The 14,579-nt window shown below is 44.7% G+C and overlaps 1 protein-coding gene across 1 annotated transcript in view; it reads left to right on the forward strand.

The window, feature by feature from the left end:
• The window catches only part of LOC146839195 (CD5 antigen-like), a 418,739-nt gene that overhangs the window by 270,070 nt on the left and 134,090 nt on the right, over positions 1-14,579 (forward strand). The window lies entirely within an intron of this gene.

A 14,579-nucleotide genomic window follows, 5' to 3' on the forward strand; every position in this document is an offset into this window, starting at 1 on the left:
GGAACCCAAACCCAATGGAAAACAGGCAATGGAGAGTACAGGACAACCCCATCTTCAACCTCATGATCACCCTTCTCTTGGAGGTTTTGATAGAGTGCTCCCAACTAAAGTTGTATGAACTATCAGTGCAACAACACCTCCTCCACAAGCACTTCTTCATTTCCATCCAGTGTGATTACACCTCCTCCACCAGCACTTCTTCCCTTTCTATCCAGTGTGATTACACCTCCTCCGGCAGCACTTCTTCCCTTTCTATCCAGTGTGATTACACCTCCTCCTACGGCACTTCATCCCTTTCCATCCAGTGTGATTACACCTCCTCCACCTGCACTTCTTCCATTTCCATCCAGTGTGATTACACCTCCTCCACCATCACTTCTTCATTTCCATCCAGTGGGATTACACCTCCTCCGGCAGCACTTCTTCATTTCCATCCAGTGGGATTACACCTCCTCCGGCAGCACTTCTTCATTTCTCATCAAGTGGGATTACACCTCCTCTGGCAGCACTTCTTCCCTTTCCATCCAGTGTTATTACACCTCCTCCACCTGCACTTCTTCCCTTTCCATCCAGTATGATTACACCTCCTCCTACAGCACTTTATCCCTTTCCATCCACTGTGATTACTCCTCCTCACACAGCACTTCATCCCTTTCCATCCAGTGTGATCACACCTCCTCACACAGCACTTCTTCCCTTTCCATCCAGTTTGATTACACCTCCTCCTACAGCAGTTCTTCCCTTTCCATCCAGTCTGATTACACCTCCTCCTGAAACACTTCTCTTTCCATCCAGTGTGATACACCTCCTTCTAAAGCACTTCAGGGCTTATTTACAAGAAACTGACACATTTATACAGATGCGTCAGTTTCCCTGTGCTTCTATGCGTAACCCTTACACCACCATGAATACGCCGTATTTACAATACAGCGCACCATAGGACAAGTATTGACAGATGCATCAGAAATTCTTCCTTTAAATGCTATTAGAAGCAGACGGACAAACTCCACCACTGCTCCTACGTGCCCGTCCTGTAACTCTGCTACTGAAACCATTGATCATCATATTTTCTTGTGTCCTGTATATGCCACACTGAGGAAAGAAGTGACTTTTCCTGCATGCCAGGGGCTGTAACTCTCCTGTCCCCAGATGCGTTGCGTGTATTTAGATCTAACACAACCAAACAGCTTGTTTTTACTCTATCCAGATATCTTGTATATGCTTGGTGGTTGAGGTCCAAGGTGATTACAAGAAGCCCCACAATTGAAGTAGGGGTTTATCCTAGTGAGGGCCCTGATCCAAGCCTAGTGATGTAAGCTAAATATTTTAGCTCTCTGCAATCTATATTTGATATTACACATTATAATTCATTCCTATTTTATCTTTTTAATCCTTGAATAAGCAACATATTTTGATATATTATCCTCTAGACACATTGCCTGATGCTTGGTATTTAATTTTTTCTTACTATTTGTATATACGATTGATGAACTTATGTACTGAGATTTATTAATATGTTTTGTGTTTTCATGCTATGTGTATGATAATGTTTTTGATCGATCAAATAAATAAAAACTTTAATATTTATTCACTCAAAAAGTGTTTTTAATGTAGTGGGAATTATATATGTATTTATTTTGTCCTTTAATAATTTATTTTATATTGTTGTAGTTTATATAATTATGTGTTTGATTTATTATGATAGTAATATTTAGAATTTAGAATAGATTTTATTTGTGAAATATTTGTATTTACATTGTAATTAAAATTGTGTTGTTTCATATTTTCTATAAATTAAATTGGTTTCATATTTTAATAATTTATATTTTTGTTGCATTTAAATATGTATACATATATAGTTGTTACTAGTATATCATGTATGATTTATTAAAATATATTATTATTTAAAATATTAGTTTATTCAAATATGTCTTATATATTTGTGTGTATTTACATATATATGTGTGTTTTTACATTTTAAAAGTAAGTTTATTTCTTATGTTTGTTAAAATATACATTTAAATATATATATATATATTTATAAATTAATGTTAGCAATTAATGTTTATTTCAACATTTTAAATTATATATATTTAAAAAAATGAATAGTGAATACACCTATATTTTTGTAAATGATATTTTTTCAATATTTTTGTACTTACATGTTTTAGTATTGAAAGTCGATATTTTTGTATCCTGTCTTTTTAATTTGATAATTTTTACATGAATATTTTCATTGTCAATGTTGTGTCAGGGAACCCTTCCTGCCCCTTCAGTAATCTAATTACAGGAGTTCCTGTGTGGCAGGGGAAACAGGAGGTGGGGGTAAGCCTGTGTTGTCATACAGTGTCATTCTCCCTTTTAAGACCCCTGTCCTGTCCTATGCTTCTGCAGCTGAAAAATCCTTTGTCTTGCTAGCAGGCCACTACCCACCTCATTAAGAAAGCTTGGCTTAGCTTGTAGAGGCTGGGCAATCAGGAAATGGCAGCTGGAAGGCTGGATGTTGGCCTACAGAAAAGAAAGTTCTGCAACTTCTTTTCTGTAATAGTTATTATAAATCTGACAGTGGCAAGTTATTGGACGTATCATAACTATAATTTGACATTTCTAGCTCGCTCCTGTCAATTAAATAAAATATTCCTATGTTAGCCTATAGAGCTATTTTTCTACAATGGGGAAAATTAAATTGAGCGTTTTTCCCACGCCAGGGCACATAAAACATGTTTTATAATGTCCCTGCTTATAGTGACAAGGCACCCTCCTCATGAGGCACCTAGGGGAGACCTTAGGGGTGGCTTATATGTAAAAATAAGGTAGTTGTAGACTTTGGAAGTACCTTTAAATCCAAAGTCAAATTTGCATATAAACTTAATGTAAAGGCAGCCTGCCTTTAAAATGACAGCAGGCAACACAGTAGTTAACACGTAAGTGCATTAACTCTACTGTGCCTCTAAACGGACTTACCCTATTATATACTAGGGACTTACAGCTAGGCTGTCAGTACCAATTGTAATTAAACTAATTACCATATTCCTTATAATCAGAGCACTGGCCCGGGGTCTGGTAAGCAGAGCCCATGGCACAGTCAGAGTCTGTTACCACCTTATCAAGCATAAAATGGGGGTGATTAGGGCAAAAATAGGACTGTTGCATCCCTCCTCCTCCTCCTACACTCCTTCTTAACTTTTCTTCCAGTGTGATTACACCTTCTCTTCCTATTCCCCTTCTTCCCTTTCCGTCCGGTGTGATTACACCTCCTCCTACACCCCTACTTAACTTTCCATCTAGTGTAAATACATCTTCTCTTCCCATAACCCTTCTTAACTTTCCTTCCAGTTTGATTACACCTTCTTCTCGTGCACCCCTTCTTCCCTTTCTGTCCAGTTTGATTACACCTTTCCCTCCTTCACCTGTGTTTTACCTTCTATCCAGTGTGATTACACCTCCTCTTATACCCCTTCTTAACTTTCCTTCCAGTGTGATTACACCTTCTCCTCTTACACCCCTTCTTACCTTTCCATCCAGTGTAATTACACCTATTTCTCATGCATCCCTTTTTTCCCTTTCTACCCAGTATTATTACATATTCTTCTCCTACACCCGTTCTTAACTTTCCATCCGGTATAATTACACCTTCTCCTCCTTCATCTGTTCTTAATTTTCCATCCAGTGTGATTACACATCCTCCAGCACCCTTCTTCCCTTTCCGACCAGGGGGAATACACTTTCTCCTAAAGCATTTATTCCCTCTCCATTCAGTGTGATTACATCTCTGTCTACAGATCTTCTTACCTTTTCATCCAGTGTGATTTCACCTCCTTCTGTACTGTTACTTACCCTTCCTTCCAGTGTGATTACATGTCCACCTGCACAACTTCTTTTCTTTACATCCAGTGTGTTTTGACCTCCTCCTATATCCCTTCTTCTCATTCCATCCAGTGCAATTACATCTCATTCTACAGAGCCGCTTACCTTTTCGTCCAGTGTGATTACACCTCCTCATGCACAGCTTAGTCCCTTTCCATCCAGGGTGATTACACGTCCTCTTGCATTGCTTCTTTCCGTTCTATCTAGTGCGATTACATCTCCTTCGGTACCCCTTCTTCCCTTTCCATACAGCGTATTCACACATCACCCTACAGCACTTCTTACCCTTACATCCAGTGTGAATATACCACCTCCTACAGCAGGTCTCTCATTGTGGTATGCTACAGTCTTATTATCATTATGGGATGTCACACTCTCACATTGTGGGATGCCGTATTCAAACTATCATTGTGGGATGCCCACTACCATTGTGGAATGCCGCACTCTTGCTATCATTGAGGGATGCCACACTCTTACTATCATTATGGGATGTTGCTCTCTCACATTGTGGTATGCTGCACTCTTGCCATCATTGCAGGATGCTGCACTCTTACTATCCTTGTTGGATAACACACTTTCACATTGTGGGATGCCTCACTCGTACTGTCATTGTGGGGTGCCACACTCTCACATTGTGGGATAACGCACTCTTACAATCATTGTGGGGTGCCACACTCTCACATTGTGGGATGCTGCACTCTCACATTGTGGGATACCGCACTCTCACATTGTGGGATGCCATAATCTTACTATCATTGTGGGATGCCGCATTCTCACATTATGGGATGATGCACTCTTCTTATCATTGTGGGATGCCGCACTCTTAATATCATTGTGGGATGCCACACTCTAACTTTCATTGTAGATGTCTCATTGATACTATCATTGTTGGATGCCGCACTCTCACATTGTGGGATGCTGCACTCTTACTATAAATGTGGGATGCAGCACTCTCACATTTTGGGATGCTGCACTCTTACTATCATTGTGGGAAGCTGCACTCTTACTATCATTGAGGGATGCTGCACTCTCACATTGAGGGATGATGCACTGTAACTATCATTATGGGGTATCACACTCTCACATTGTGGTATTCTGCACTCCTAATATCATTGTGGGATGGTGCACTCTTTCTATCATTGTGGGGTGCCGTACTCTCACACTGTGGAACACCTCACTCTTACTATCCTTTTGGAATGCCACACTCTCACATTGTAGGATTCTGCATTCAGACTATCATTCTGGGATGCCACACTCTCACATTGTGGGATGCTGCACTCTTAATATCATCAACGGATGCTGTACTCTCACTATCATTGTGGAATGCTGCACTTTTACTATCATTGTGGTATGCCACATTTTCACAGTGTAGGATGCCGCATTCTTACCATCATTCTGGGATGCCACACTCTCACATTGTGGAATGCCACACTCTTACTATCACTGTGAGATACCAAACTATAAATATCATTGTGGGATGTTGTACACTTACTGTCATTGTGGGATTCCACACTCTTACTATCATTGTGAGATGTTGCACACTCACATTGTGGTGTGCCGCACTCTTAATATCTTTGTAGGATGCCGCACTCTCACATTGTGGAAAGCCCCACTCTTACTGTAATTATGGGATGCCACACTCTCACACTGTGGGATGCCGCACTCATACTATCATTATGGGATGCCTTACTCTTACTATCATTGAAGGTTGCTGCACTGATATTGTTGTGGGATGCCATACTCTCACATTGTGGGACGCTGCACTTTTACTATCATTGTCAGATACTGCACACTCACATTGTTGGATGACACACTCTTACTTTTATTGTGGGATATCACACTCTTAATATTATTGTAGAATGCCACACCCTTTCTATCATTGTTGGATGGCACACTCTCACTATCATTGTGGATGCCGCATTCTCATTATCATTTCAAATGCCACACTCTCACTCACTCTCATTTCATAACTGAAAGACACAAATATAAAACTATGAAACCATAAAAGCATGTGATAATTACTTCAAGCAAGTCTTAACTAAAAACATAGCCATGATTAAAAGACTGCGGGTATATTCACAAGAACGTGTTATAACTACCGCAAGAGTAGCATAATGCAACCTTCAAGATTGCAGTCCATCGCTGGAAAATAACCCTGTGTCAACGTGGAATTAACAACAAGGTGGTAGCATGCAATAGTCTGGCAAAACCGCGGACAATGTTCGCGATACAACCACCTCGATGGAGATAAAACACTAACCACAACACCAAAAAACCTGCGATGGGCCAAAGCGCGATGAGGCAATCGGTGATAACCAGCGCCAGGCCTGCAACACACACCTGGCGGGTGGGAAAAATCACCATAAAAGCAGAAAAAAAAACAAACACAAATTGATCGACACCCAAGCACCATGGAGGCAGCTGGTGCAGGTGCAGAAGATGAGCGCAACCCCACAAGCACCCCATATGACCAGCCCGGGACCTCAGGGACAGGGAAGGGCACGGACAAGAAGACGAAGTTCAGTCAGCAGGCGAACAGGATCATAGTCACTGAGGTGATGGAACACCATCAACAAGTCTTCGTCACATCCAACGTGTCACTGGGCACCAAAACTGGAATATTGCGAGACATCGTCGACAAAGTGAATGCCGTCGGAGAGCACAAGAGGACAATGGACGAGGTCAAGAGGCGATGGAATGACATCAAGCGGAGAACAAAGGAGAAACTCTGTGCCAACCAGAAGGCAGCAATGCAGACCAGAGGTGGGGGCCCAGTGCCACAGCTGGAGCTGAATGACATGGAGGAGCTGGTGTCAACAGTCATCAGTGTGGATACTGTGGCCAGAGTCAGGGGACCGGACACTGCTCGACAGGACACAACACAACCTCAACAGGGTGAGTGTCCATCAGGTACTGGGGGAAGGGTGCAGATGGCCACGATGGCACGCATGCACAATCATTCAGGGCACAGTACACACCCACAATGACCCTGTCTCCTCGCACAGACCCACAGAATGTCACAATGTACAATGCCATGCTATCTGAATGTCAACCTGTACCATGCGGCTCCATACATATGGACACATTGTGATACACCATCTCCCCTTCACATCGTAGGGGCATTGTCAACACCTCCTGCAGAGCAGTCCCAGCCACTCTTCACTGATGACGAGGAGGACAACACCAGCATCAATGCACAAGCCCTCCTAAACATCATTGACCTCATCCGTGACTCACCTCCAGGAGCAGGGCAGCCCAGCCACATGGACGAGACCCCACCCACCATCAAAACCAGCTAGCAGGAGGCACCCACAGCCCCGGCACCCTTCCAAGTCCCCCAGGAACAACAAATGGCCTTTCAACGCCATGTGCTGGAGGGCCCGAGGGAGACAGCTGATCAGGTGCGGGTAGGGTTCGAACTCATGGCTGCCAAACAGGACGCCATCCTTGGGTGTCTATGTCTGCCCATGGTCTCCAACGAGCCCTGACTGACATCGCTGGAGTCATGACGCGGAGAGTAGAACAGCTGTCCGCTCAGAGTGGCTCCAGCGATACCAGCCATGAGCTGGCACACATGCGGAGGCTCATGGAGGACATGGTGCATATGGAGGCAGAAAGGATGGCATCCACCGCTGCATATCATCGGAATGTAGCTGATATCTATCAAGCCCTGCAGACCTCCATCATGGCATTGCCACCACAAGGCGTGGCGCTGCCCCCAAAACATCCACATCCCCGCCCCCTGGTGTGTCAGTGCCTCACAGTGTGGCAGACGTATCCACCCAGGCCCCTGATGTGTCAGTGGCACACAGTGCCACAGCCAGGACTGCAACACCCACAGGGGGGCAGAGCACACATCTGGGGACGAGGACGTGGATGGCTTTGTGATCAGGAGGCACTAGCATTCATTTCCGCCACCTGGCCTGTTTTTGCTTGGTCCCGCACATGGCCTCATGACCTTCCACTGACCCCGATACACTCCGATGCACTCACCTTGGACAGCGACATGGACCTCCATATCCTGTTTGATGACCAATGACATGGCGACCAGACTGCAGACTGTACCCTTCCATTCCGCAGGACTTGTCATCCCCGGATAGACTCAGGCTGGCCCTCCACGGGCCCATATCGTGTAGTGTGCTGGGCATTGCCCTGTACCGCTCCAGCTGCATGACTGCACTGGATGTGCAATGAACATCCAGTGATGCACTGCTGTGTCATGTCTTTCATCTGTCATGTATGCATGTGTGGATGAATGTAGGGACAGTGATTTGCCTTGCGTCAATGATGCTCATCCTATGGGATGCCAGTCAGAGATGCTACATTGCATTTTGTGTACCGGGCCCCGTGGACACTACAACCGGGACACATGCATCACTCTGTTCCTTGTCCAGACATGGACTGGACCACGCCCAGAGCCCATGAGTCATTGTTGCAAGCCCTGTGCTGGTGTGGCATACGGCAGGCCAGACCACACTGCTTACGCTCTAAGGGGGGCCCCCATTGCTACCCTTCGCAGGCAAACTCGCTGGTGGTGTGCAGGTCACTGGTCTAGTTGTCAGCATGTCACAGCCACTCCCTGAGGGCAGGTTTGCACACACACCACACCCATCCGGTGCAAGCGTCACAGGCCATGTGACTCCGCCAACATAAGGGGCCGACGACGTCACATTCCCCTCTGCCGGTGATGACTGGATGATGGACGCTCCACGGTCCTCAAACATTAAAGGCCCATTAGTTGTCGTGCACAGGGTTAGTTGCAACCCAGGCCTGGGTATTGCATGGGCCGACCACCACGTGGCACTGACTGGGGTTGCACAGGGTTAGTGACAACCCAGGCCTGCTACGGTATGGGCCAACTACCACGTGGCGCTGACTGGGGTTGCACAGGGTTAGTCGCACCCGGCGTATTGCGGATGGCACAGGCACCCCCCACGGGACGGTGTCTTTAGGTGCACTGAGTCAGTAGCACCTTAAGCTACTGAGTGGGTGGGCATCCTGCGATGATGTCCCGTACCGGCAGTCCGGTCAACTAAGGTTTCATGTCCCCTGCTGGACCGCAGTGTAGGCCAGAGCAGTGTGGGCTGATCGGGTGTGCAAAAGACACACAAATGATGTACATAATGGTGAACAGATCAAAACTGAGTGGGTGTGCAGCCTGCGATGTTGCTGGGTGCACTGGTATGTCCCATGCCATAGAGTAATCAAGACCCTGCACCAAAGTGAGACCTGGTGGCCTGCGGAGCATGGCTGCTTGTTGTGGAGGGTGCCATGTCTGCGGGCCCTGGCCTTGTGGCTTGTAGGCCTGGGCAAAGCACTACGCTACGCTCGCGTAGTTTGCGAAGTTTGCGCAACTTCGCACTACGCGAACTGCACGTAGCACAGTGCGAACACGCGTAGCGTAGTGTTGCGTAGTGCTGTGGTCATTTTTTGCTTGCTCGCGGTCCACAACGTCAAGTTGGCGACCGCGAGCAAGCAAAATGACATCCCGGAGAGACTTTTTCCTTGTTCGCGATCAGCAACATCAAGTTGGCGATCGCGAGCATGGAAAATAAACCTCCCGGCGAGATTCCCAACGCGAGGAGGTCAGGTTTCTCATTGCGAGGGGTTGCGAATGCTCGCGACCGCTCACGATGAGAAACTACCAGTTTGCGTTGAGAAAGCTGCCGCTTGAGTAAAAATCTACTCGAGCAGCAGAAAACTACAGCTCGCACTGTGCAAGATGCCATTTTCAATGATTGCACAGTGCCGGTTGCTTGTCCGCACTGTGCAATCATTGAAAACAACATCTTGCACAGTGCGAACATGTTACTACGCAGTTCGCGAAGTGCTACGCGTAACTCGCGTAGTGCGAACTGCACTTTGCGTAGCTTCGCGAAGTGCTACTTCGCGAACTACGCCCACCCTTAGTGGCTTGCAGCGGCACGTGGTGGGACATCCTGTCTTCACGCCGGTGGCAGAAGATGAGCAGTGAGGCCTGAGTGTGCATGGGCAGGCATGCTCCGTGTGATGCCTCTGCCTGGGTGTGCATGGGTGGGTAGGCGATATTATCTTGTGCAAGTGTGTGTACTGTGCCAGTCATGTATCTGGACTCTGTTACAGATGTGTGACCTGGTGCACTGCTATATATAACGGCACGTGGTTGGAGACACACCAGTGGCAGGAGGTGAGCAGTGTGGGCTGGGAGTGCAGGGGCAGCTCACTTTCTTCTTCTCTCTCTCTCTCTTTTTCTCTCTCTCTTCCTCTCTCTCTCCCTTCCTCTCTCTCTCTCTTCCTCTGTCTCTCTCTCTCTTTTCTCTCCCTCTCTTCTTCTCTCTCTCTCTTCCTCTCTCTCTCTCTCTCTCTTCCTCTCTCTCTCTCTTCCTTTCTCTCTCTCTTCCTTTCTCTCTCTCTCTTCCTCTCTCTCTATTCCTCTCTCTCTCTTCCTCTCTCTATCTCTCTCTCTCTCTTCCTCTCTCTCTCTCTCTGTCTCTCTTCCTCTCTCTCTCTCTCTTCTTCTCTCTCTCTCTTCCTCTCTCTCTCTCTCGCTCTCTTCCTCTCTCTCTCTTCTTTTCGCTCTCTCTCTTCCTCTCTCTCTCTCTCTCTTCTTCTCTCTCTCGCTCTCTTCTCTCTCTCTCTCTCTTCTTCTCTCTCTATCTCTCTCTCTCTGTCTATCTCTCTCTCTCTCTCTCTCTTCCTCTCTCTCTCTCTCCTTGGCTCTCTCTCTGTCCTTTGATGTGCGCAGGACACACATTCTCATTATGTGTTTTGTCTTGCAGGCTGTCACCTACCAAGTGTCCCGAGGGGAGCTGCCATGTGTATTCATTTCATTTCTGTGTTCATTTAAATACATTTTTATTTGTCGCTTCGGAAATGTATGTCTAGGCTATCTGGGTTTAGGTTTAAACCTATAATAACTGATAAAACGCCACCGAAAGGAAAATAGCCATCACAGATGTAAACATATAAACACTGATAAAACACCTTCACAACCACAAACTAAGTGCTATTCAAAGAAAGGAAGAGATGAGTGAAAATCATTTTTATTTCTTCCTGAAGGGGCCAATGCAATGCAACTTTGTTATACAAGGTAGCAGCAGGAAAAACTGGGCTAACATTAAGCTGCTTGAGTTTTGTTGTTTAGGGATGTCACTAAAATATTGTCTCTTCTTCCTTCTGCTTTTTTCAGTTTTGTGGTCTTTGGTCTAAAGATGCAGTGTTTCAAAGCATGTTTTAGGTTTTATTTAGTTATTTTAAAAACTGTAGAGGATCAGGAAATATCAAAATCATATTTGCTATTTTGGCTACATTTGATTTCACTGATAGGTAAAATGGCGGGTTTCATAAGAATCTTTCCCAATATGTACCATCACATTTATCCACAGACAGATAATGGGTGAAATCCTTTTATACTTCAGCCCCCTGTTCTAGTGAGTCAGTATTGATAGTAGGTGAATTGCCAAACACCTCAGGCCTAAAACATTCAATGCAAGGTATAGTGACAGGTATATGTGAAAAGAATGTCACCAAGAATCTGAGATAGTGGTGAAAACATGACACCAGATGTTGGTAAACATGGAACGCAGTGTCGCTTGGAATGCTGCTGGAAAAAGATCCTACCAAGTTCAATAAAGATTGGAGTGATATTTTTTGTATTTGCAGTAATTCAGCTACGTATATGAAAAAGTTGTATGATGATCTGAAATCATCTTTACAATTTTCAGAGGTAATGAAGAATGCTATAGACTTTGTAGTCTATTCTGGTGCACTGTTTCGTTATGCCCGAGAACTAAAATGCAAATATTTCTCATTTTGTGCTGTGTGTGGCATCAGAGAAAGAGTCATCCTTACTGTGTCATTTAGCTGGTGGTTCTCAGTCCTAGAGGCTGTAAATACCATATTATCCATGTGGCAACCGTTTACGCGATTGTTGCTTAGTGATGATGCCAAAGGCAAAACTGTGATGACATTTTGTCACATATTAATAGTGATGTGCAAAAAGTACTGCATGCTTAGGTATTTACAGGAAATCGTGACTGCTGTAGTGGACTTAATCAAAATACTAGAGTCTGAAAACACCCTTGTCTGCCAAGTGTTAAGCGTAATTGGTGTAGACATGAAACATCTCCTTGAGAGTAGGCTGGGCAACATTTTTAGTGACTTTAGGCACTGCAACATGCTACATGTTAGAATTCTTGCCACTTGGAAAGCAAAGAAATGTTGAGGAGCAATTCAGGAAATTTTATTTTACAGTCTATGGGAAATGGCTTGCAATTATGCATAGAAATGTCCCTTCACCAACCATGGCATTTGAAGTTAATGAAGCCTCTCTGAGGGACTTTGCACAAGTTCTAGATCCCGTCTGAATTTTCTCCAGAGTTTGAAAAGTACTGCTTCATTTTTGACCACTTCAATAACTGAGGGACTATGTGCCCAATTCAACACATATGTTGCAGAACATGTCGTAGACAATCACATTCTTCAGGTGTACCGGTATTGGCAATGACAGCTATGTCATTGGCCAGAGTTAGCAAATTGTGTACTGGCTGTTTTGGCATTGCCCGTCTCACGTGTGAGCGGGTATTTTCACAGATAAACGTTTACATAGGACGGAAAGAGTGAGCGAGCATGACCAAAGATTCACTAAAGAAGTATTTTATGGTGTACTAAAATAAGTTTGATTTGTAAAAATGTATTTGGACCTCATATACCCAGTACACACGCTATCCATACACATGCACTATCGGTGCAGAAAGCAAGCAATAATTAAAAGCAAAACATTTCATAAAAACCGGAAAAACACTGTTTCTGTTGTTGTTAATGGTGCGAAAATGTGTATCCACTGAGAACCACTGTTTTTTAAGGTATTGAAAAAAACTGAAAAAACCCCACCAGAATTTACCAAAAATAGAAACTGAAAAGAGGAAAGCCTATGTATGTCTGATGTTCATTGCTGTGACGAAACATGCATTTCACCTGTTGTGATTGTGCGACATCAAGCAGATATTTTTGTGCATGTTTGTGTGTAGCTGATGTGGCATGTCTTTGTTCGGGGGGATGCCAGGGAGGGGTGGTCCAGGGGGTGGTGTCAGTGGGTGTTGTGGCCCTCTTGGGTGTCCGGGGCTCATGATGAGTGGCTCCATGGCATCTGTTGCACTTCCGATGTGGCTCTGGGCTGTGCTCCCTTTTGTGGTGCTGGCTGCCGTCCGACTTTACACCAGGTCAGAGCAGGTGTAGAATTCCTGGTGCTCACGCGCCTTATCGCCGGTTTTGTGTCCTTATCACCAATCTGGCTGGTCGTTGAGAATGTTGTGGTGTGGTGTTGTCGCGGCTTTTGGCACGAGAACGCCTACTCTGCATCTCATTAGTGATAGTTGCGGGTGTCCTCTGTGGCGATGTTTTTTGCGGCTGCTATCATGGGTAAACTGGTTCTGTGGGCTGTTAACACCAGCTTGTGAATGGGGAGGTAAATTTATCATGACTTTGGCTGAGATGAAGTGCCGATAATTCGGCCATGGCTCCTTGTGAATATGCCCCTGCATTTCTTAATTGAAAAACACAACTGAGAGTAAAGAACTACATTTCCTAAATACATGTTGAAACAGTAACTCATGTGCTGAACTGAAAATACAAGTATAATACTGTGTAATCATAAAAGCATGTAATAATTATTTCCAAAAGCGCGTAGAAACAACTCAAGCATATCTAGATATTCAGCAAGAATAACACAAAATAAATGATGCAAGCACATGAACTTAGTAATGCTCCTAATGTCTCAAATGGCTAACACTGGAACCTCTACTGCTGAAGCAGCCACATCTATATATTCAGTGCCAAAAAATAAAAGCAACATCAACACTTTATTTCTTTGTCTCTCACTCAGAAAACATTTTCTTCAATAGCAACACATTTGTGTTCTTCTCCTTCTTTTTAAACAAACAGTCCTGTGTGAAAGACACACAGCCTTCTCGCATTTTGTTTTAACTCATGTTTATAAAACAGTTTCAATTGCAGCACATTTTTGTTGTTCTGTTTTCTCTTTAAACACACAGTCCTTCTGTGTGAAAGACACACAGCCTCCTCACATTTAACTTCATCTCCACTAAACAGTTCATCGGTCTTGGCAAAGTAAGTTCCCATCAGGTTCGTTCAGCTACAGGACGTCAGCTTGATTCGTCCGGTCATCCCTCCAGACTTGGGGGGGAGGGGGGAAGAGGTGGATCCCATCCATACGGGGCACACATATACCAACATCAAGCTCACCAACACGTCGCAGTATGATGACCTTGAAAAGAAACAAGCATCGCTCTTCTTGCAAGAAACATTTTTCAAAAAGCGCACGTTTTCCCTGTGCCTGTTGTGCATTTCTTAAAGAACAATATTATCATTCCTGTCTGCACGGTTCACTGCTGGCTCTTGGGAATTGTCTGAGAAATCTGCCCACACTTTAGCCTCTGAATTCTTGGTATTGGCGTGAAACTCTCTTTTTCCCTGCACAGGAAGAAGGGCTGGGGCAGTCTCCTTCATGACTATTTCTCCACTCAGTACTGAATACGTGCTCCTTTTATCAATTGGCAGAAGCCAAGGCACTCCATCTGCTCTCCCTGCTCTGGTAATTTTCCTTTCTTCAACTCGCCCTTCACCTTCTCTGGGGCTGGTCTGGCTTGTGCATTCTGACACATAAGAACCACAAATCTGAGAAAATCTAGGGGGATATTCATCCCTTCATTGTC

The sequence above is a fragment of the Triturus cristatus genome, chromosome 4_2, assembly GCF_964204655.1.
Source record: "Triturus cristatus chromosome 4_2, aTriCri1.1, whole genome shotgun sequence".
Classification (NCBI taxonomy): domain Eukaryota; kingdom Metazoa; phylum Chordata; class Amphibia; order Caudata; family Salamandridae; genus Triturus; species Triturus cristatus.